Below are 25649 nucleotides of genomic sequence, written 5' to 3'. Positions count from 1 at the left end.
AATTGCCACCAGATCTTAGAGATACAGAGAAACCTCAAGTCTGGGACTTCTCAGGAAAGGACATCGGTCTCATAAAAGGAGTTGAGAATATATGCATAGTTGTTAAACCTAATGCTGAATATCCAAGAACACCTCAGTACAATTTGACTCCAGAAACGATAGCTGGGATTATCCCGGTGATTGAGTTAATGATATAACAAGGCATTTTGAAAGAGATAATGGGGAGTTCATGTAACTTACCCGTCATGGGCCGGCAGAGGCCTAGCGGTAAGTACCGCATCATGCAGGACCTGAGAAAGATTAATAACATTGTTGTTCCTTTCTGTCCTATAGTACAGAATCCAGCTGTGATTTTATTTAAAATTCCATGTGAGACTAAGTTGTTTACTGTGATCGATTTGTGCCTGTCATTTTTCTTAATACCCTTGTATGAGAACAGTCAGTACCTTTTCACCTTCTGGTTTCAGAACCTTTTTTTGACATGGTGCAGATTCCCACAGAGGTATACAGAGATCCCTCAATCTTTAATCAGATCCTTAAAAAGAACCTTGAGTCCCTAATAATGCCCTACAACTCCATTTTGGTTCAGTACATCAATAATCTGTTAGTGGCATCAGATACCCAAGAAGCATGTAAACAAGAACCATTGCACTGTTAAACTACTTGATTGAGAATGGTCACAAAGTGTCCCCGAGTAAATTACAGTATTGTCAAAAATAATTTCTTTATTTTAGACATCAGATTGAGAAGGAAGCGAGGAAGGTGTCAAAAAAAAGAATAATGGCGATTCTGAAAATCAGTCCCCCAACCACCCAGAAAGAAGTCAGGAGGTTATTGAGAATGGTGGGCTACTGTCAACAATGGATACCCAACTTTTCCCTTGTGGCCAAGCCCCTACAGAGGCTGACTCTTGTGATGAGGAAGAACAGGTAACGAAAAAAGGATTTGGTGTGGTTTAGATATAAGTTTAATATCAATATAAAGGAGCCCACGTCCCGCATGTCCTGTCTCCAAGGAGTCCAAACTGTAACTGACAAGGTTGTAGTTGGAAGCCATGGAGAAGGAATGCTGAATGTGAGATCCATCAAAAGTAAGCACAAGCATAAACACAGAGCGAGGCAAAGAACACACAATGAGAGTGCAGTTAAATACAAGGACATAAACAAAGGACAATATCCATGTTTATCACTACATCATCTTCCCCCTTAGAAAACAAAACAATTGAAAATAATTCAGTGCACATAAAATCTTTGTACTTTACAGGCATGGATACATTGCTAGAAGAAGCTCTAACACTCCTGACAGGTTCTGCTGCACTAGTACATTCAGAAGGACTAAGGTCAACACATTCATCTGATTTACCCTTTGAACTCGCCTCAGTGGGATCCGAATCTGTGTATAATTCAGAAGTGTTGAACACAGTAGAGGAAGAACATGTGCCCCACTTGAGTGAAAGTTGGTATCTTCCAATGCCATCCAACCATCATAGTCTTGACAGCCTTCCCCATCAAGATAACGCTTGTGTGCACAAATTCTACCAGCTTGTTCAGGTGTAATCATCACGAGACCCCTTTTGCTCCACCAAACCTTCTCATTCAGTAGAACTGATCCTCTGGAGACTTTGATAATTTGCAGAGGCTGAGAAAAAATTGACTCCCCGTGTCGTGATCAACATCCAATCATCAACCTTGAAATCCACATGCTTTACATCATGCACCTTGTCATAGTAATTTCTGAGCATACTGGATTGCATCAACCCTCTCTTTGACCATATTATTGATTTTACATTGACAAGTTTTCTCTTTTGGCATAAGTTATGTAACCCAATCAGGACTTGGCTCAGATCTTGGCTGTCTTTTCTGTAACAGGCAAAAAGGTGACGCGCCAGTGGGGGAGTGTGGAGTAAGATGGTATGCCCACAACTTTTTCCTAAGGAACTCCTCAACAGGGGCTCCGCTGGCCAAGGCAGATTGTATTCCTTCCTCAAGGAACATGTTCATCCTTTCCTCCAGACCATTTGAAGTTGGCGAGTACAAAGCCACCCTCAAATGTCTGATGTGAAAGTTATGGACAAATTCCTTCATCTGTAAGGAAAGTGAAATGTGTCCCTTTGACAGTGACCAACTCCCTTGGCAAACCTTCAGTAACAAAGACTTCCTAAAAAATATTTATGACCATAGCTGTACTGGTGGCGTGGGCAGATTCGAAATACACCCATTTAGAGAAATAGCACACTGAGAATAGTAGAAATCTTTTATCTGAAGGCAACATTTCGAAGGGTCCTGCAAAATTCAATACAACTTTAGACCACACATTATTAGGAAACTGAACTGTGTGTAAAGGTGTTTGGTGTTTGACCCAGTGCTTACTTGACAGCAAACAAGTATTACATTCTGAATTCCAACTTGCAACTTGGGAATCTAATGAAGCCAACCAAAAGAATTGTTTTAGATTTTTACAGGTGGCTCCCACCAGTAAATGGCCTTGGTGAGCACCTTCAATAAGTTTGGACCTAACAGCAGAGGGAGGAATTGTGACATAATTATGTAAGAGAAAACCATCTACAATGGATAATTCGCTCACCATTGGCAAATAAGGTTTCAGAGGAGTGGATAAGGACCTCTCTTTGGGCCACCACTTTCTGGCAAAGTCCATAACTATAGATAAAACACTGTCATATTTAAGGGCATTCAACCATTCATCACGAGACACCAAACAAGAAGAACTCAAAATGTCAACCAATATGGCCACCACAGACTCAACCTCCTCAGGAACTTCTGTATGTTCAATACCCTGCATCCTGGACAAACAATCAGCGCTAGAGGTCTTGCCCCCCGGATGTAGTCAATTTAAAAATGTTATTCTTGCAAACGAGAAACAAGCCTGATCAACCTTGCCGAATCCTTTCCCGAACCATTGCCACTGTTAGAATGCTCTTACTTTCAGGTCTAAAAGGGGATAAGGCTGGAGCCTCGATGATTAAACTCTTGACCCTCGAGAAAACCTGGTCAGCAGCATAATCCCAAGTAATCTGTACACCCTTCTGCAATAACGTACGGAGCAGTTATACAACCAGTGCATACCCTTGAATAAACCTAGCATAGTAATCACTAATAACAAGGAAGGATCTTAAGGTGTCCTTATATTTATGTGGGGTGACATCCTGTATTGCCTGAATCAAAGAAAATTTGGGTTTAATGCCTGTGTCAGAAATATGGGGACCCAAATAGACCAATTCTTGTTTCAAGAAACAACACTTTTCTGGTTTGAGCGTGATACCCACCTCTCTAAACACCTCCTAAATGTTGTTGACTATGACTTTATGTCTGCGACTGTGTTAGCAAATACTAGGACATCATCGTGATAGGCCTCAGTACCTGGTATGTTGGATAAGATTGAATCTATCAATTTCTGAAACACGCTCGCTGCAAATGCAAGACCAAAAGGTAACTGTAGAAACTTTAAGGCCCCGAATGGGGTGACAAAGGTGGTGGGGTCTTGCGAATCAGCAGCAAATGGAATCTGGTGATACGCAAAGCGTAAATCCAACAATGAGAAACATTTGGCCCCACTTATGTTTGCTAACAATTCATTCATCATTGGTAAAAGGTGGTAGTCCACAACCAAATTCTTGTTCAGTGTGCGCAGGGCCACACAAATCCTAATATCCCCATCCTTTTTTCATACAATGATGATGGAACGTACCCACTCAGAGGAATCTGTATGTGTGAAAACACTGTCTTTAACCAGTTTATCCAGAAGAGTTTTGAGTTCTGATCTTACCACCAAAGGTGCTGGCCTAACCTTATGGGAAAGAGGTTTAGTATTCTTCTTGAGTTTAATTCTGTGCTCATATTTATGAAAGGTGCCAATTTTACTATTTTTTTTTTTTTTTTTGTTGAAATACCTTTATTGACATTTCAATCATTAACAAGTATGGGCCTACAACCCCCCGGGGCCGGCCGCTAAGCAATCAGAGCAATAAGAGCAAATGTAAACACAGGCGGCACCTCGGAGAGCAGAATCTTCATTCCAATATAGTCCGGCCAGTGAGCCGCGCAGGTAGGACACCAGAAGAAAAAGGGTTTTTCATTTTATAATGAAACAAGACAGTAGGATCAGGTGCCAAACAATTTCCCAACAGCGATAAGGGGCAAGAATAACAGACGTAAGCAATAAGTAGCAATCTATTGGGTCAATGGCGGAGACACGGGAAATTCCGGATGGGGAAGAATATCAAAAACAGTTGCGCCTGCAGGCCCCCGTACCTAACGCCCAGAGAACACCCCGGAAACTGTGGCACACATGAAGAGGCGACGATTCACAACAAAGGAGGTGTACCGCGCTGATCCCAGAAAAGAAAAAACAAGAAGAAGCGGAGAAGAAAAAGGAGGCCATGGAAAAAGAGATAAAGACTAAAGAGTCCCCTCCCCCAACCCCCCACCCTGCACCTCTGCAAATGAGTATGCCCCCCCCCCCAGCAGTGTGCCTGTCGCCCTGGAACTAGACCCGAAATATAGAAGAAACAGGGAAAAAGGAGTAAGAAAGAACCCCACCAGACGGGGGGGTGGAGAAAGTATAATAAACTGGAGGAGGGCCTTCAAAACATACCCCCGGCTTCTCCCTCCCGCACGGTGAAGTCTCCCCACAGCAAACAATAAACAGCACCAAATCGACCATATCAAAAAGGGGGGATGGGGAGCATTATGCACCAACTATGCTAATAACCATGAGAGTACGCAACCATGAGTCCGCCCGTCTACTAGATGACCACCCCCGAAGGATCAGCCTCATCCTTGACCACTCTTTGCAATTCTGCCCATGCCTACCCCTCGACCCAGCACCATGTCCGATGTTCCAAGGTAAAGGAGTGTCCAAAAACAACCGGGAAGCGACGCACACAGGTGGGGTGGAAGTCTCTGAGTACCAACACAGTCCACATCATGGAGGGACGTCTTTCCCAGTGCTGCCCCAGGATCTGCACCGCACACAAGGTCCAGGAAGGCTGAATCAGCCAAAGTAGACAAACGTTGCTGGAATTGTCCCTGGGTCGCCGGAGGCCGTACACGGGACAAGGCCACCACCTTCCACTCAGGTCCCACACCTCCGGAACAGATCAAACCCTCAGTTAGCCGATCACACGGTAGCATACTGTCCGGAATGTCCGGCTGTGCACTAATCGCAGGGGTGGCCGCGACATTATCCTCCTGTGTGCAGTGTGGGAAGCCCCTGTGTACCTGTGGACCAGCATGCCGCCACTGTCCCAACGCTGATGCCACACCATCGAGCTTACTCCCCAAGACCCCGGCGCCACGAGCCAAGGAGAAATGAAGAGCACCAAGGGTCTCTAGGAGGTCGCCGTACCCCAGCACAGCTCTCTGCGACCGCTCCGCCACACTCCCAAAAGTCACACACTCCCAATCCTGCTGCGACCCAGTGGACAGGATGGTAGGCTGCATCGCAACAAGATGGCCGCCGGGAAGGCCCGACTCGTATTGGGGCCGGGACCCAGGGACAAGCGCCTCGAGGTCCACGTCGCTGAAGACAGGGGTCCGGGGGCAGGCACAAATTCAGCCGTTGCGTGGTCACGGGCAACAGTCGTCCCCGCCACGGACCAGCTCCCGCGAAAATCCGGGAGCAGCCCGCAAGGATCAGGGCGAGCTAGGGGCGGCGTCCGGGCATCTCACCGTCAAAGGCCGGGGCAAGCACCGAAGAATCTGAGAATTGCACCCCCGGGCATGTCCTCGGTCCGCTACGCTTAGCAGTGGGAGCAACTACGGCAAAATGCAGGCCGAGGGCAGCACCGCTCCGGTGGACCGACTCCACCCAGTCACCACAGGCCGCTGTTGTTAAACTGCCACCCGGCCAAGGCGTCCACTCGAGGTCCCGGCTCCGGGGCTGCACAGGCCGCAAAGTTCAACTGCAGATTTCTCCGGCGGTACGGCAGCCAGAAACCTCGGAGTCACACGATCGGTTGCCACTCTCATTTACAAACACGATCTCATAGCGCAGACTGAGGATCTCGTGCAGGATATCCGTGCGGGATACGGAGGTTCACGGAGCCGGGAATCTACGCTGCCGTCCCGGTCGCCATCTTGGCTCCTCCCCCGCCAATTTTACTATTAAAAACCTCTGGAAATTTCTGATCTACCTCTGATAGTAAATTGTCGCTATTGTTAATTATTGACGCCACAATCGTATGATTCAACCTGACAGGATTCGATAAACCAGGAACAAGCATTAAGCCTACCTTTGCTAGGTCTTGCCACCCTACAATATCTTTCCCTTTTTCAGCCACATATATCTTGGCACGTATCTCCCTGCCCAACCATCTTAAATTCTCTATAAAGTAACCAATCATGTGAATATCCTGATCGCTATAAGTTTTGGGAGAAACATTAGATGAATGTAGAAGTGTGGTTTTACCCCATGTTTGATTATATAATGTATCTGAAATAATCGTAATGGGTGCCCCTGAGTCTGACATCATGTTGAGCTTTACAGACCCCACATACACATCACAAAGAGTACATTTTTCACTTCCTCAGTATCTACATCAAGCATAAGGACCACATTTGACAGATCCTGTGAACATTCATCCACAACAGAAGCAATGTATACAGAACCTACCTGAAAGCTGTTACTGGCACTCTTGCAGACCCCTTGGAAATGTCCCACTTAATGACACTTGTTGCACCTCTTTCATACAGCAGGTGGCATGGTTGCTAAGATGCGTTTTGGAACCGCATCCCATTCCTTTTTTGTGTGAAGCTGGTGTTTTTATCTCTTTAGGACAACACATTCACAGATTCAGGAATTTGTACATATTCAATGCTTGCACAATGGGTTTGGCTCAAATACATTTGCTTGAAATGACAGAACGTTCTATAGCTTTGGCCACATCTTCGACTTCAATCAAAGTAGGATCACAAAAACTGAGTAATCAATCCTGAATCTTCTTTGAGTTGCAACTGTAAACAAATTAATCCCTGATATAAGTGTCTAATGAAACTCCAAAGTTACATTTTGCAGCAAAAATCCTGAGCTCAGAGACAAATTCCTCAACAGACTCCTCTTTAGCCTGTTAAACTTTTCAAACAGAACATCCGGTTGTTCTGTAAATCTGTTTTCAGCCTTGTAAGTGCCTCTGTATACTCATCCCAATCATCAAAGTCCTCTGGGGATGAGGTAACCGGTAAGTTATCATAAACTGGTTTACCTTCAGCCCCTAAGTTACCATAGAGGATGGCTGCTTTTCTTATTGGTGAAAATTTCTCAGCATCAATAGCCACAATAAAATTCTCGAAGGATTTGAAACATTTTTTCCATGAAAGTGGAGGTCTACCAGGGTTCTGGAGAAAAGCCTGATTCTGGACAAATTGCTGTAAGTGAAACATTGCAGTACGCCGTCTAATCAGCCTGATGTTCTCTTACTTTTTGTGATGCGGCCCCATTCTGTAGAAATCTTGTTGATGCATGCACGCACTCAGCATTTGACCATCCGCCGACTGACTAAATATGAGCAGGTTACACTTGCTGCTGAGAAAAACACTCTAAAGTGGTGCACTTCTTTGAATCCTGCTATGTTGTTACCTTTTCCCGAAAATGAAAATTATAATGGGGAAGTGGAGCATGACTGCCTCGATATCACAGAAATATGTACCAAGCTAAGACCAGATATACAAGATGAGCCACTGGCAGAGTCCAATTACATACTGCTTGCCGATGGGTCCTGCCTGAGAGACGATGGTGGAACCCTGGAAACTGCATACACAGTCTGTACAGTTACGGGGTAGTGAAAGCCTCCTGGCTCCAAGGGGTGTCTTCTGTACAAGTGGCCAAACTGATCACTATTACCAGAGCTTGCTGTGTTTCTAAACAGCTGAGAGTGACTATTTGCACCGACAGGCAGTATGGCTTTGGTGTGGTTCATGATTTCGGACAGTTATGGTCACAGAGGTGATTCATGATGTCCTCAGGATCCTCCATCCGGAATGGAGAACATGTCATGAGATTGTTGGAGACATTGCTGTTGCCTGCCAAACTTGCTGGTGTTAAGTATTTGGCCCACAGGAGCGGAGATGAGCATGTAACAGTTGGAAACCGATATGCTGATGAGGTTGTGCGATATTGTGCTCATGGGTCCTGAACATTTAATGGAGAATATGTAAATGAATCTGAATATGAAACCAATTACAACCTTTTGTTACTCATTCTTGGGGGAAGTGAAAAGGTTACAGGAGGAAGTACCAGAGGCAGAACAGCAGGGTAAGGCCGGAGCAGGTTGTGTTAACAGAGAGGAAGACATCTGGGTTTCAGCAGATGGAAGACCTGTATTGACGGGATAGCTTGTGGTTCCCAATGGCTAGACCTTTTCACTGTCCTACACATGTTGGAAGGGATGCCATTGTCTGGTTGCTTTGACAGAAATGATTTAACCCTGATTCAGATTGATGGTTGAAGGGTTGTATCACAGATGTGTTGTCTGCCATCATATGAACGTAGGGAAAAGAACCACAGTGACTTTAAACCATATAGGAAGATCAATTCGGAAAATTAGACTGAAAATGACCTTGTCAATATAAAAGGCTCAGTAAAAGGCTACATATAATGCCACAGTTAAGAGGAATATGGTAATAGGTAAGGCCTTCTGCAGCCGCAGCTGGTAACTGCATACATACATAGCAATCCTTAGCGTCCACAGTATTGATATATATGTCAGCATATTCTCTCTTTCTTTGCAGGTGTATTATCATGATTCTCATTAGTCAGAGAAAGACTTATTGTTTGTATTAGACAGCTGATAGTGAGGCCTGAAGGGAAGAACTTGGCAGTGAACGTGGCAAATTAATGGTCAAAAGAGGCCTTTTGTTCATCATGTACGAGGACGGAGAGATATTCAAGGTTGAGAATTATAGTCTAAGTTTTGATGCGATGGGAAACTGCAGGCATGTTGCAGATGCTCTATCGAGAAATGATTTGGTTGGGTCTTGATAAGGGGAAAAGAGATAAGGATGTTTCTGAATCTCCTTAACTGGTGCTCTCGCAGTTGGAAGGCAGAAATTCCCTTTAGACTTAGAGAGGTACAGCCCTCTCTGCTTGCCTTATTTTTCTGTGTGTGAAGTTTTAGGCTAAATATTTATTCCTTTTCTAAGACTTCTACTGAAGTCTAATCATGCTGACATCTGCTCTGCTCCTGAAATAGAAACACTGGGTAGATATCCCTGTAGCCAGTTCATGCTCAGAAGAGAGAAATGAAGTTTCTTTATGGAACACTTTTTTGCTATAATTTGTTTTGGTTATCACTATTCTCTATCTCATTTTATTGTGACTTATTCTACTCAGATGTTTCAGCTTACCTGCTGTGTTGTTATCTTTTGAACTTATTTTTGGTTTGCTCATATACCAGATTGATTAGTAATCCACAGTAAAACCCTTTTAACCATATTTGGTGATTCCTGGTGCTTATTTTGGAGTCACATTTGGCTTCACAAGCTAGAAATGCATTGCTGATGTCTTCTCCCTTACAGTGCTTCAAGTCAACCAACAAAGGATAGGATACGGAAACATCTTTGACAATTTTACTAAGAGTTTGCATTGTATGTTCCAGCACGTTGTCAGGTTGATACGTTTTGCAGTATCTTCGCATATCAGAGGATGCCCCTTCTCACCCCGTTCTCCCCCCCCCCAAATGAATACTAATGAGGGATTAGGGTTGAAGTGCATGAATGAGCCAGTTGGGCATTTATTATTATTGGTGTCAGTGGCACGCAGCTGAGCGACTCGCAGGAGGAGCCTTGATGTTACCCGAATATGGGTGTGTGTTCCAACCACTTGTCTTCTTATACACACACTCACAAAGACATTTGTGTTCTGTCAGTGTTTACCAACACTAAGAGGACTGATCTAGTCCTCATAGCAGGAGTTGTTACACATGCCTGTACACATACACACACGTATGCACACACACACACACATACACACACATACACACATTCATGTGTCCTTATCAGATACATCTACTTTGTCAATGTTAGCAGTCCTACTCATACCATTTTATATAAGATGAAATGGTGAGTTACACAGTAGGTACTATTTTAACTCAAGTAAGACAATATCTCACAAAGACGGGGTGAACAAACCCTTTAAACACTTGCAGTATGCTCTTTGATTTTCTGGAATAAACAATATGCAGCAGTTAAGGAATGTTTCTCTCCATTGCTATGTAAACATATGAAAAATGTACTTACTGCTCCGGAAAGTTATTCGTCTGAAAGGAAGCCAGTTTGCTCCTGTCTGGTCAGGTTGAGATGGCTTTTAGATGTTCTTCTATGAAAATACATTGCCCATCATATCATGAATGTGGATAAAATGAAGAGCAAATATATAATCTTTCATACGAAACGATACAAACATCTTAGCAATGCAGTGCTTATTTGACATAGTACAGGTTTTGGTTATATTTGGGGGAATTCATAACAGTAATGGTTCCTTTTGCACAAGCAGCATGCCTAACTAGCACTGAAAGGTCAAGTCACACAGGTTTTGCTGGCAAAAATCAGATATACGGCTGTAAAATGATGTAATTTATGCTTGTGTGAATTTGAGTCACAAGGTATGCGTATGTGACAGAAATTCATACATTTTGGCCCAGATTTTCAAAGATTTTGCATCGGGTTGTGTCTTACTTTTGTCACGCAAACCTGACATAAAGTCCAGGTTGGTATTTACAAACCAATGTAAATGGAGATTTGTGTACGTTTGTAACCAAAATTAATGCAACACAGCACAATGAGCTGCTTTGTGTTATTTTAAGACAACTGGGCTTTCGATAGGTGGTGCATAGGTGTTCCTGTACATCTACCCATGGATTTTGATGCAAGTTCGTTACATGTACAAAGAATTGTAGACATGGATTTGCGCCAAAATCCTGAGGTTCCCTAAAGCTGGCGTAACAATGAGAAATATTTGTATTCCTCCTCGTTATACCTCTTTGCATTTGTGGTGCATTCTCCAGCACACATACAAAAAAGGAAATTGCTTTAAAGCATAGTCTTTGTGCAAGAAGGGACCCCTTCATACACAAAAACTATGCTGACCACACCGTAGACACCATTCCACTTTGGCTGAAGAGTGACAAATCGTAGTTTAAAGCAAAGCAAATGTAGCTGCTACCCACAAAGTAGTAACTCTTTGCCATTCACAAAGATCTGTGAATGTACTTACATCACTTCTATGAGTGACTTATTCATGCCTAATTTAAAGCAGAGTGTAGGAATTGGTTACATTGCATTTTTTTTCACAGGATAAAATAGTTCAGATTACCAAAAAATGTAAAACGTTTCACAAGATTCCCAATTGTATGCTTACTGAGTGTAGGCTTTCCATATGTTACAAACATGTATGACTAGTGGAATTGATGTAAGTTTGCATTTTACATGAATATGATCCTTATACACACATAAATTATAACATGCATAATATATTTATGAGTGGCAACAGAATGCACTTGAGCTGTCAGAAAGCATTAAAGTATGCATATGTGTAAGCTCAACACCTTTGTGAATTGGGCCTCCAGTGTTTAGTGCATACAAAGTCATTTAGATGTATCATGTAACGCCTGTCATTGCGGATAGACATCCACTTTTCTTTAAATTAATGAAAGTACACATGTTGCTCCTCAGTGGCTTTTGGACCTGGCCCTCTCTGCAGTGTCATCCCTGAACATTTGCCTTCACCGCTCCTGTTTTCTGAACCCGTTTTTGTTGGTCTCTTAACACTCTTCGCACTTTTTCAATGAGGACCAGTACTAAAGTGCTTGTGCTCAGTCCCTAAATCATGGTCAAATGTGCATACACCTATTTGTCACATTAAATGCACTCATACGTCCCTAGTAAAGTGGTATACCATATACCCATGGCTTGTAAATTAAATGCTACTAGTGGGTCTGCAACACTTATTGTGCCACCCACTTAAGTAGCACCCTAAAACATGCCTCAGACCTGCCATTGCAGCATGTGTATGCATTTATAAACTGCCATTACAACATGAAAAAAAATCCAGGCCTAAACTGCCTTTTCAATACATATGTGACCCTTAGGGTAGCCCATAAACAGCCTCCAGGGCAGGGTATAGTGTATGTCGAAAGTTGACATGTACTTTTAAGTTTTACATGTCATGGTAGTGAAAAACTCCCTTTTCTCTGCTGCAAGGCCTCCCTCTTCCTTAGGATAACATTGGGTTACTGTATTACATTTAATAAGTGATAAATTTGATTGAGAGTAGGTAGGAATATCGAATTTGGTCTCTAAAAAATTGTAATTTAAAACCCTCTATAATGGTAAAGTCAGATTTTAACTCTCAAACAAGAAAGAGGGAAGGGAGGGGCTTTAACAATAATAAACTAGCTTAATATTATTGCAGGTCCAGCATACATGCCCAACAATCAATGTTAACAAAAAGGTATGCAGTTCCTGATATTAGCGCAGTGTGTGTTAGAATCACTAGGTCCCAGGGTGATGTTGTGAAAACAATCTGATTGAACGGAGTAGAAGGTACTCCTTCTGGAAAAAGAAGACCCTCACACACCCAACAAGCGGGTGTCTTGCTTCATGACCGGGTCTTTGCTCCTTATCGGGCCGGCAGTGCAATGCCCGATCAGGCACCCCGAGGGGGCCTTCCTGTCGGAGATCTTTATTTCCAAACGCCGATGAGTGAGGTGTGTGGGGAGAGCAGTTAATTATGATAAATGGTGTAGGTGCAAGTGAAGTGAAAGGTAAGTGTACTAAAACAGGGGAGGTGATCCACTTCAAACAATTTTAATAAAGTATGGTCAACACCCCGATTAAAAACAATCCGCACATCTCTCACCATTAGGTGTATGAGTAATATGTGCTAAAGGGATAAAAGAGGTCAACATGTTTCTTGCCTAAGGTTATATTAAATGGCAATTCTTCAGGACCAATATATACAGCTACCTGCACCTTTTTGGTGGTGGCCACAACCTCTAAGAGGTGTCAGTGGTGGCCACACATACAGCACCCTAAAAACGTGTGGTACCGTGTATACCAAGAACACACAACCTGTGAAAAAAACACAAAATTAAAATCATTGTCATTATAAACGAAGTCAGATTTTAAGTCAGAATTCTATAAATGGCACTTTAGAAATTTAGCATTATCTTGTCCTAACCATTTCATGCCTGCAGCCTGCTCCTGGATCGCATGCCTAGTTGTGAGTTACAGTTGGCCTTTCTGTATTCCTCACAGACAGCCACACAATGAGTGGTGGCATGATGGGCAATCTAGGCTGGATGGGGTTGGAGCTGTCACCTAGCGCACTTACACTTCAAAGAGGCTGCCTCAGCACACACTCTCACAAACGGTGTCACACTAGGTTATTGTGCCACAGACAACCAGGGCAGGGAGACAGGAAATTACAGACATTACTGTGGGGGTGGTGGGAACTCCAGAAGATTCTTCCACTTCAAAGCGGGTAGAGGTGTAAAAATAGGACCCTCAGACTCCCTCTTCAGTTCACTTTCTGGATCTGGGGAAGGACTCTTAGAGAACTGCCTGCTGCTGCTGCCTGCATATGCAGTTATAAACTGCCATTTCATCCTGGCAGATAAAACCTTTTACCAGGCATAAACCTTCCTTTTTACTACATGTAAATCGCCCCTAGGGTAGCCCCTTAACAGGCCATAGAGCAGAGTGCAGTGTATCTAAAAAAGTTCAACATGTACTTTTAAATTTGACATATTCTGGTAGTGAAAAACTATTACATTTGTTTTACTACTGCAAGTCCTACCTCTCCCATAGTATAACATTGGGATACCATAATACATTTAATAAGTGATAATGTTTGATTGAGAATAGGTAAAAATGTTACGTTTGGTCTCTAAAGAATTGTAATTTAAAACCCGCTTTAATGGTAAAGGTGGATTTGAAGTCACAATTCTGAAAATGCCACTTTTAGAAAGTCAACATTTTCTTGTCCAAACCATTTGTTGCCTACAACTTGATCCTGGGTCACATGCCTAGCTGTGAGTGGCAGCTGGCCTTTGTGTTTACCTCCCAGACAGCCACACAGTAGAGAGACTGAGTGGTTGCAGGATGGTCCATCGAGGCAAGATGGGGGCGGAGCAGTCACCTCCCCCACTTTCACCTCAAAGGGGCTGCCTCAGCACATTCACAAAGGGCTTTGCACTAGATCATTCTGCCCCCAGACAAACTGGGACCAGAGCAGGGAGGCAGGAATTCCAGAAACTTCTGTAGGGGGAAAACTGCAGAAGTTTCGTCCACTTCAAAGTTGGGAAAGGTATAAAAGTAGGACACTCAGACCCACTCTTCACCTCACTTTCTGGACCTGCGGAAGGACTCTCAGAGAACTGCCTGCTGCTGTGGCCTGCTGTTCACTTCAGAAGACTGATATGCTGCACCAAGAAGAACGGCCATGATGCCTGAAGCCTGCTCTGAGCCCTAGAGGTCTGCCCGGCTGCTTGAGCCCTGTACTTCTCCTTGAACCCAGGACTTCCAAAGTGACTGCAAGGGCTACTTGGCTGGCCTCTTGATCACAGCCTCGGGGACAGAAAAGGCTCCAACCATCTTGAACCCTGTACCTGGACTCTGCCTGCTGTTAGGCCTAACCCCCCAATTGGTGCCTCCCCAGTCCTAGACCATTGGAAGTGGGAAATAAATGCTCTGCCAGCCCATCCGTGGTCTCCTTCAGTACAGACACAGCACAACGCAATCTACAGCAGCCCTTGCAGCTACTCATCGGTACTGACGCAGTGCGACTCAACTCGACATGGACCTCGCATTGCAGCCCTCGTGCTCCTCATTGGAATCACTGCAGCGCAATGCAACTCGACACATGACCCTGCAACGCTCATCAAAACTGACGCTGCCCAACGCATCTTGATGCAGGACCCGGCATCACCCCTCGGAACTGCTGATGCACGGCGCACCGCCCCATGTCAAGGACATAAGGTACCTGACCTTGTATCCGGTCCATGCTCATCGCAGTCGGCCTGAACTTGTGACTTTGTCCCAGTCCGGCATGACCAAATGACCGCAGTTGATACTTTGTACTTTTAGACACTATTTTTACATAAATCTTTTAAAATTGCATATTTCCTGCTCTACAAATTGAATTCAGGCTGTTTTGATGTCAAATCATTTATTATATGTAATTCTATTGTTTTAAATTGGTGTGGGCTTTTCCTTGTGTTGTGTTTTCACTGTATTTCTGTTTGTGTGCTACATAAATACTTTACATATTGCCTGTAAGTTGAGCCTGACTCCTTGCGTGCCAAGCAACCAGAGGGTTAAGCACAAGTTTATTTAGTGACTGTTGTGCCTCACCCTGGCAAGGATTGCAACTGCTGCTTGAGAAGGGCTCACCCGCTCCTCAACCAACAACCGAATTTCGCACACTGGCCAATTACATAAATGCAGTAAACACTTTTCAACACTGTTGTTACCACAGTTGAACGTTTGAAGAACATTTCTTTGTCGACTTATACTGCTTAGGACAAATAACCCATCCTTTGTGTACAATCATTCATACAAACTATCTATGTCATATCAATTTGATTTGAGGAAGGAAAGTCATGCATTCCTCAGATTCTTTAGTAATCACTGTCTGAATCCATTGATTACTAAAGTTACTTTCATATTCAGTATTGGTACTTTTATATGAGGCAGTTTCGCTTTACACTATTTTCTCACAATGCTCATAAGTGAAAGGAGCAGGTCTTCCTGCCAGCTCCCCCTGTGATAGTTCTCCTGTCCAACTTGCCAGCTGTCCGCTACCCTCTGCTGCCTGTCTACCTGCTGCGCTCTGTTTGTGCCTCCTCTGTTTGGTTTTCTGCCCTCTGCTTTGCCTTTCCTGCTCATCTTTCTGCTCTCTGTTTTGCCTTTTAATGCTTGTTTTTCTGCCCTCTGTTTGGCATTTACTGCTCGTTTTTCTACCCTCTGTTTTTTCTTTTCTGTCTTCTGTTTTGCCTTTTCTGCTAATTTTTCTGCCCTCTGTTTTGCCTTTCCTCCTCATTTTCTGCCCTTTACTTTGCCGTTTTCTGCATGTTTCTTCCCTCTTCCTGTTTTCCTCCTCCCACCGTTTCCCACCTCCTGCCATCCAACGCCCCGCCATCCCCCTAGGACCTACTTAAAGGAGGCCACAGCGTGACCTTATTGAGCAGGTCCTTGTGCCAGCTCCCCCACGACAGTCTCCAGTCCATTGTGCCTGCAGTCCACTACCCTATGCTGCCTGGCTACCTGCTATGCTCTGTTTGTGCCTCCTCTACTTGTTTCTGTCTCTGTTTAGCCTTTTCTGCTCATTTGTCTTTGCTCTGTTTGACTTGTTTCTGCTAGTTTTTTCTGCCCACTTTTTTGCCTTTTCTGCTAGTTTTTCTGCCCTCTGTTTTCCCTTTCCTGCTCATTTTTCTGCACTCTCTTTTCCTTTTCTGCTCATTTCTCTGCCCTGTTTTGCCTTTTCTGCTCGTGTTTCTGCCCTCTGTTTTGCCCTCTTTTGCTCTGTCTTGCCTTCTCTGCTCGCTTTTCTGCCCCCTGTTTTGCTCTCTCCTGCTCATTTGTGCCTTTCCTACTGAATTTTCTGCCCTCTGTTTTGTCTTTCGGCTTGTTTTTATGCCCTCCGTTTTACCTTTTCTCCTAATTTTTCTGCCCTCTGTTTTGCCCTCTTCTGCTCTGTTTTGCCTTTTCTGCCCTCTGTTTTGCCTTTCTGCAAATTTTTTAGCCCTCTGTTTGTGCCTCCTCTGCTCGTTTCTTACTCTGTTTTGCCTTTTCTACTTGTTTTTCTGCCCTATATTTTGCCTTTTCTGCTCGTTTTTCTGCCCTCTATTATACTTGTCCTGCTCTTTTTTTCTGCCCTCTGTTTTACCTTTTCTGCTCGCTCATTTTTCTTCCCTCTGTTTTGCCTGTCTCTGATTGTTTCTTACCTCTTCCCGCCATCTCCTCAAGACCTGTCCCACGGGGAGCTGACACGACGGAGACCACGCACCCTAACGCCTAGGTACCCCTAGGGGTGACCTTCGCGCGCTCTACAAATGCTGATTGATTAATTGAAAGTTGTTCCCTCTTGCAATATAATTTTAAATGTGGTGAAAGTTTTTCTACTTACATATGCCTAACATATTTATCGCATGCCTATGTGTATTCTCACACCTGATGCATGGTTCCATAGAAGCATAACTAAAAACATTAGGGAACATATCATGATTGTATTTAGGAACTTGAAGATGACATTCTTGTTGATTCCTAAGGTCAGATATTCACATATTTTAATTGGTAAAACTATAGGATATAGAAGGAGTCTGTTTATGCAAGTGCATTTCCACAAATAAAACATTTACCGCAACAAAATTAAACAGTATAATTTAGAAAATCATGATTTCCATGCAAGATTTTTTATATTTATTGCAAATCTAACGTTTCCATAACATATATCAACCAGGAGCATGCTTCTTCCAACATTTACCAAGTATACATTTAGAGGCTTAGGACCTTGCTTGGTGTAGATTACAATTTTTTTTTAGTTCACTGAGGATTCCCAAGTTTTGCCTTGAAAAATTGAACAGACTTGAGAATTTCTGTACTCAATTTCTAACATGAGGGATGCATTTCTGCATAGGTAATTGTACATGTTATACAATTACAAACGGGAAATAACACCATCTTTGTTCAATGGCACATTTTTCATTGTTCTTGAACAGGATTTCTTTTCCATTCAGAAACCTATTTCCCCCTTGGAAAAACATATACCCCCCAACAATTGGGCATGTTCCATTCTTCGCACAAAGGAAAAGCATTTACTCCTCCCCCTGTCAGGAGTACATTTCTGACATTTTCCATTGTAAGATGGGATTGGAGATGAGTCTCTGAAAACCCACAAACTTGTGAATAAATGGTTTTAACAAATGCAAAACCAAACTTTTGTGAAATCCAACACTGGTTTTGCACACATAAAAGCCAATCTGCAAATTTGAGACAAACTAATACTTACAAATAGCTTTCTGAATTACTCCCCGGGTCTCTTTTTTAGGGAACAATATAGAGTTAAACCACTCAAAGTATCCTGGTAACTGACAGTTTTGATAAGTGAGAGTATCTCTAACAGAATTGTCAATATTACAACCGTGTAAAAATAGATGTCTGCAGAGTTCTGAAAAGAGGAAGACCACTGACAGTGCTTGCTGTTGGTACTTCCTGTAGCACTTTTCTGATTTTCAGTTGCAGTCAAAGAATGTTTCTGTATATCCGCCATGCCAAGTTTACTTTTTCAGTTTAGAATCAGAATTAACTTTATTCAATCGAAATTAATAGACCATAAAAGTAGAATAAAAAGCCAAGTACTCTGTTAAAAAACAGTTAATATCCACAAGAATCTAGAACAGTGCATAATAAGACAATTTTAAAAAAGGGGCTACCACGCCTTCGCGTCAAATAAATATAGTACATAGTCATATTTGACACACAAAAAAGGGGAGGAGAACAAAAACTTAAGAAGGGTCAGCTATGCACTCCTTCCAACATAGTTATCGCTTCACAGTGTCTGAGATGTACCAAGAGAGATGAAAGTACACCAGCTCTACACAGATGCAAAGTCAAGCAAAGTGAGAGCAAGGCATACTCACAATGGCAACCCTCTTGATGGGTATAATCAGCGATCTGCAACACCAAGACAAAAAACCACATGCTCATACCTCAAAACATAGAAGGAAGGAGGAGGCCTCCGCCCTATGAAGTGAGAAGGGCTGGGATGGGCACCAGGAGAGCGGCTCGCTAAAATGCTGGGAGTACAGTACGTGAAAATTGATAAGACATGATAGAAATTAACAGAACACAAAACTGGTAGCCTTAATAAAATTGTAAAAAGTGCAAAGTTCATTTCAATGCCCCCTGCACAAGAGACCCTGCCCACAGGTATGATGGCGTGAGCATGGCAAAGGAGAGGGAGCTCCACCACTGGGCCAACATGGAACTTCATCATGTAACCCAGAATCATTGATCAATAAAAGGCCCGGAGGTGACTTCCCTTATGATCCCCTGATTCCACCTAATCTTTATTACTGTTCTAAGGGTGGTGTAAACAGTTAGTACAATTTCGTTAGAGGATAGCTCAGAGAGTCGCGCCTATGTTCGTGGTGGGCTATTCGTAACGCTGCCACGCTTGCCATTACTAACGCTGCTATTTGTATTGTTGGAACCTTTTAGAACTTTTAGACCTTTTTAAAAATACATTTGTTAATTTTGTACCTTTGCACTTTGCTCTGTGATCCTCGCTCCTAGCGCACCCTCACTTCCTGCTTGAGCACTTTCGGTGACATTTACGGTCTAGTGTGCAGAAAAAGCCAGCCGCTGCACAGCAGGGCTGAGTGGTGGGTGGGAGGAGTCGCAGGCCTCATATGCCAAGCTGGAGCAAGCGTGCAGCGGGCGCGCCACAGGCGTGCCGAAGGTGCGCCTAAGGCAAACCCGTCTGCGCCCGTCCGTGCCCGAACGGGACCAGGGGCCAGGACCCCTGGCTCCCGCCTCCTGTATTCCTTGGAGGAACTCCTGCGTTTAAAGCAAGATATATTGCCACTTAATAACAATGTAGCAGCTGCACTTAAATCGGAAGGGCTGTTAAGGCTACAATTGGGAACGGGGAACCAAACCACACAAGCCCCTACCCGAGGCCGCCTGGGCCCGCTAGCCCTTCGGGACTCAGATTTGCTACCCTTAACACCTGTTCGTTGCAGAAACATAATCTGGAGGTCTTCTCACTACCTCAAGATGACACCCTGGATATATTAGGAATCACAGAGACCTGGCTTGAGGAATCCTCAACCCCGGACCTGGTAGCCACTATGCCTCCGAACTATGTGGCCCTCTACCCCAATAGACCTGGCAGTTTTAGAGGAGGTGGGGTTACAATCCTTTACAACCCCCTTCTTAAGGCTAAGACTCTTTGGGCATAGAGGGGGCTGATGTGTTAGGGGCAAAGTTCTGCTCTCAGACGGCCTGTTTTGTCATTCTGATAGTGTATCGCCCCCCGCGAATGCCCCCAGGTTCGTTGAACTCTTTATGGAACTAGTCCACGATATCCGTTCAAGATACCAATGTATTGCAGTTATGGGGGACTTCAACTTCCATTGGGACAAGATTCCTAAAGAGAGCCAGGCCAAACAATTGGAAGAGGCATTGATCGCGCTAGAATTCCGCCAACTAGTGAACGGCCCCACCCATGAGAAGGCCCACACACTTGATTTGGTTTGGACATCCCATCTGCTCACCAATCCCTTAGTGATCAGTCCTTGCTCTTGGTCGGACCACTATGCAATTAGTAGCTGGCTCCTACTCTTTAAACAAGCAACCCGTTCACCCCCGGAATGGAAAGTGCTACGGAGCTGGAATAAAATCAGAGCCGATGACCTGGTTACTATCCTCAGTACATCTACCCCCTTGAGTATAACTCAAGGAGACCTTGACGCACAAAGAGCTGCCCTTTTGACAACGCTGAATAACGCTATTGAGACGCTAGCTCCAGCACAAAGGGAAAGGACAAGGGATAATGGTTCAATGATGCTCTACGAAATATGAAACAAACTCTCCGCCAATGTGAGAGAGCCTGGCGGAAAGCGTATGACCCAGGCGCTCGGTTAGAAAACCACTCAATGTTTGCCGCCTACAAAAAGGCGATTCTAACAAGAAAAGCAGAATTCTATGAATCAAAAAATGGCAGCTAACAATACACAGAAAGAGATTTTCCAGATTCTGAAAGACTTAAGACAAGAGAAGGAACAGAAGCCTTCGTTCTGTAGGGAAGATTGGTAATAAGTTCCAGGCTTTCTTTACATCAAAAGTGAAGGATCTTCTGATGGATATCCATCTTAACCCTATGCTCCCCTGCCCATTAGTACCTGCACTCTTGCCCCCCATCTTTGATAAACCTCTCACTGCCTTCCCTATGCTCACGCATGACTCCCTGGCTTTACTAATAGGGCGAGTGAAATCAGGGTCGCCTGCTGACCCTTGTCCACCAAGGTTTTTCAAGATGGCATTTCCCGGGATAAAAGCTGAGGTTCTTTCACTCCTCAATCAATCCCTGGAAGCAGGGCATGTCCCTAACAATTTCAAGGAGGCACGCGTCATTCCGCTCCTAAAAAAATCTGGGGCTGATACAGAGAATTTGAAAAATTTCCGGCCAAATTCCCAACTTCCATTTCTTGCAAAAGTGCTGGAACAGCATGTACTCTACTCATTGTCACACCATTTTGAGGATAACCATCTCTTACAATTTAACCAGGCTGGGTTTAGGGCCCACCACAGCACGGAAATGATTATGCTGTCGGTACTAGACGAACTAAGATTGAGGGCAGATTTTAAAAAAACATGTGCCCGGATTTTGCTGGAACTATCCGCGGCATTCGACATGGTCAATCATGACCAACTTTTTTCGTGGATCTCAGAGTTGGGCATCCAGCATATGGCCCTAGCCTGGCTTACATACTTTTTGAGGGGCCACTCCCAGAGAGTACAGCTGACTGACCATGTGTCCAGCCCAGGCACACTGCCATGTGGGGTACCACAGGGCTCGGCACTGTCGCCCCTCCTTTTCAACGCCTACCTCCAGCCCCTGATAACTGCGCTGAATCCGATGGAGTGCCAGATCTACAACTATGCCGATGACACCCAAATTATCATCCCCGACCGCCCACTCAATAGTTCAAAATATCTTAAAATTTACAGTCAACTGGATGACGGTCAATTCCCTCAAAATAAACCCAGATAAGACAGAGGTACTGGCCGTCAATACTGGTGCCAATCCCTGGAATGATCTCTTCTGGCCACAAGAGCTAGGCAACTATCCGGAGCCAGCCGTGGCCGTAAAAAGCTTGGGAATCAAAATCGATGCCAAGCTATCAATGACCCAGCAGGTGTCAGCAGTAGTGGGCACATGTGTTGGCTTGCTGAGACAGCTACGTAAACTTGCCCCCCTTCTCACCTTCGCCACACTCAGACTGGCTGTATCTGCCTTAATATTGTTGAGATTAGATTATGGCAACTCCCTGTATATCGGCCTCCCGGGAAAACTGCTGGCCAGATTACAGGTTATTATGAATGATGCTGCCAGACTAATCTTCAGAGTGCCTAGACAAGCCACCCCCCTTTTATGCCAGCTACAATGGCTCCCCGTCAGGCAGAGAACAAAGTTTAAGGGCCTCTACATTGCGCATAAAGCCATCAATGGCCAAGCCCCGAGGTATATCAAAGACCGACTAGTCAAATACAACCCGAGTAGAATTCTACGGTCTGGAGAGGCCAGCCTGTTGGCCTGCCCTCGCTTTTGCTTGTCCTCCAAAGGAGGAAGAGCTTTCTCAACCTCCATTCCCCAAATTTGGAACAAGTTGCCAGAGAATGTATGCAAGGAGCATACTCTACTTCCCTTTAGGAAGAAGCTAAAGACAGTACTTTTTTTGGAGGCGTGGGGCACAATTTAATTTATACCATCTCCACCCGGGCTAGGGCAGGGCTCTCTCATAGCGCTTAGAGACCTGACGGTGATAACGCGCTTTACAAATGACAATTAACATAACATAACATAGCTGTTAAAGGAGATAAATTGCCTGCATGCAATGTCTTTGGGAAAGTTTGTTAGCAAGAACTTTAATGGTCAGTGAACTTGGTAGGGCATAAAAACTACAAAATAACATTACATGTAGAGTGCTATGTTGAGAAATCGAATCACAGGGACAGGGATCCAAGATACAGACCCAGTTGTTACAGTAATGGAATGCCAATAGCCGGTGGAATAAACTGAGTCTAAACTTCAAAAGGAGGAAGTTCTGGTAATGTTGGGCGTTAAGTAGTAAAAATGGCTGTGACCATCAGATGGGGTCAGCGAGATATAAGCTATGACCGAGGGCATGGCTCTAACTTTATCCCACCTTACTGCCCCAAGCTTAGCGTATCACATGTCCTTCAGTGTCCTTTTTTTAAGGGAAAGGAGGGAAGACGGATTCTCGAACAGCTCTGGTCTAGACAGAGCCAAAATCATATCCCTAATCTCTCTCAACCAGGGGATTTTAAGGCTCGATCCAATGACAGGCAATCTTCGGTGATTACTCTATTTAATGTCAGTGCCTCATTAGACCGGACTCTTCGCCACAGAATAAAGGGGTGGGTCCGTATTTTGTCCTCCAATGGGGATTAATCCCAACTCATTTAATCAGAGAAAAGTACCAGCGCATTGGGGCAACACCTGTTTTCAGGTTGCTGTATCCCTGTTGCTTTATTGAGCCTAAAACTCCCGGCCCGTAAGTAGCCATGCTTATGCATTTCGCCTGGTATATCTTTAGCATATGATGTACAGGTATCCTTCCCAATTTAGCAACAAAGTGAAATAGAGCATTGGTGCTCCGCACAAACTCCCTATTTCCGGCCTCCAACTGCTGATGCCAGGACCCTGAGTTGCTGAAAACAAGCCCAAGATAAGTGAAATTATTCGTACGTTGAATAAGTTTAGAGTGCAAATTATTTTTGGTTTAACCGCACGTTTTGGGTTACAAAACATAACAAAGGTTTTGTTAATTTTAACCTTGAGATCCAAATCCCTCCATAAAGGCAGAGAATCGGTCTAACAGGTGCTGCAACACTAGGGGAGTGCGCCCCATAAAGACAGCATCATCTGCTTATAGCATAGCTGGAATGGGGCACTGACTGATCTGGGGAAAGTCCCAGCACGTTTGGACCAAGGTCTTCTCCAAATGGTTGATGAAGAGTTTGAAGAGGAAAGGTGCAAGGACTCAACCTTGCCTTAACCCCTGTGAACACCAAAGGACTCAGAGTATTCCTCCCCAGGACCTTATTAGCAATCTCCTGAGTGGACCAATCGGTCCACGTTATGTCTTTACAACACATCTTGGGGTGAGACTTAAACTCCACGAATTCAAGATCATTAGATCTTACATATTCCAGACCTGCTAAGGTACCAATCAATTTGTGTATGGCACTCCTATTGAGGATGTCATGACTGCCTTTGGAGTTGTAACTCAGAATCAACACTAGTTCTTCGTGCACAAATGTGGATTGCTGTTAGCCTCCGAGCCGGCTGAAGTTGACCTGCCAGTACACTGCTTGATGGCCTCAGCATAGGTCTCAAAATTGGAATTGGTGGGATAGTCCATGTTCACTGGCTTATGCCGCAAGAACAAAGGTGAAGGTGGTAGAGCCTGTGCACCAGTGTCGCCAGGGAAAGAAGGACCATCTACTACGCTGTTGGGGCAAACAACAAAATGCTGGATGCGATGGTGATTATCTGAGAGAGCTCCCTCCATGTTGTCATAATTAGAGGTGGCTTGCTGAGTGTTTAACACAACACTCTCCGTGGGGATGGTAGAAATGTCATGAGGTCTAACAGAGAGCATAGTGGGAGCTGTTGGCTTTGCTGAGGAGGGATGCCTGAAAATAATAATTGGTGGATCCCAATGGACAGTTGAACAAGACTGGGAAGGAACCTGTGGATTAGAAGAGGACTCTTGTTTGCAGATACCCCCTGCCCCCCAGCTTCCAACAGACCTGTTTTTGAAGCAACAGCTGAGTGGAAAATGGGTAAACTGCTTTCCCTGATGTGACATGGTCTCAATAGTTCAGAAGTCTTCAAACCTTTTGCTGTGAGCCCCTTAAGCAAAATCTTTCAAGTTGGGCCCCCTCTCCAAACCTTTATGGCAGTATTTGGTGGAGCAGAAGGGGCTGTGTCTAGTTGGTGGGCTTATTTTAGGGGTACTTTCTCTCCACACTAAATGTGAGACTTATAAACAAGCAACTATATCAAGTAAAAACAGAACTTGCCCAAAAAACTCCTGGGACCCAATGCAACTGCACCGCCACCTGCTGCACCAATGACAGCTGTGGTCCTGAGTAGCAGGCTGTGTTGTCTGGCTCTTTTATCCCTTTCACATGTGATCTCTGACGTGTTGCCTGCCATTTTGCAACAAGGGTGTTATCAACCCTAATACTAACAAGGAAAAAGAGCATCCATGCCTTTTTTATAAATGATGGCAGTCATAATTGTGATGCTGTGGGCCCCTTGCTATCCTTGGCCCCAGTGCCACTGGACCGGCTTAACTAATGAGAGTGACTACCTTGCGAATTGTGCTCTGCGCCTTGTTGAAAACATGGGCTTCCATCTTGCCCCATTGCCCACTTTGCCATCTCTCTGAGGCATAAGCTAAGGTGTCTCCTCTGTTTCAATGTCCCCATCTTGGGCCATTGGTCTGAGGCCCAAAGCTACAATGGCACAGCAATGGTTCAATGGGGCATAACGTAACAAAGGAAGAATAGTAAAACAACAGTACTTGGGGTTTAGTTGACCCCTCACACTGATTGCCCCCATGCCATTGCAGCTCAATTGATACCTACTCCTCTGTCCACCCCAGCGGGCCATCGCGCCTAGGCCTCCCTAAAGCAGGCTGTGTACACCTTTGTGTAAAAAAAGAAAGGGGGACAAAAACACATCTTATGCCCTGTAGCTGGGCACATGTTCCCTCTGCAGCAGGTGTGACCTAAATCCTAATGATAACAACGAAAAAGGGTTCCCACCTGTTATGAAGTATACAGGAATCTTCAGAAGGTTGAACAGCTTCTTCTTTA

The sequence above is a fragment of the Triturus cristatus genome, chromosome 6, assembly GCF_964204655.1.
Source record: "Triturus cristatus chromosome 6, aTriCri1.1, whole genome shotgun sequence".
Lineage (NCBI taxonomy): Eukaryota > Metazoa > Chordata > Amphibia > Caudata > Salamandridae > Triturus > Triturus cristatus.
The sequence above is the reverse complement of the archived record's forward strand: the minus strand, read 5'-3'. Positions refer to the sequence as shown.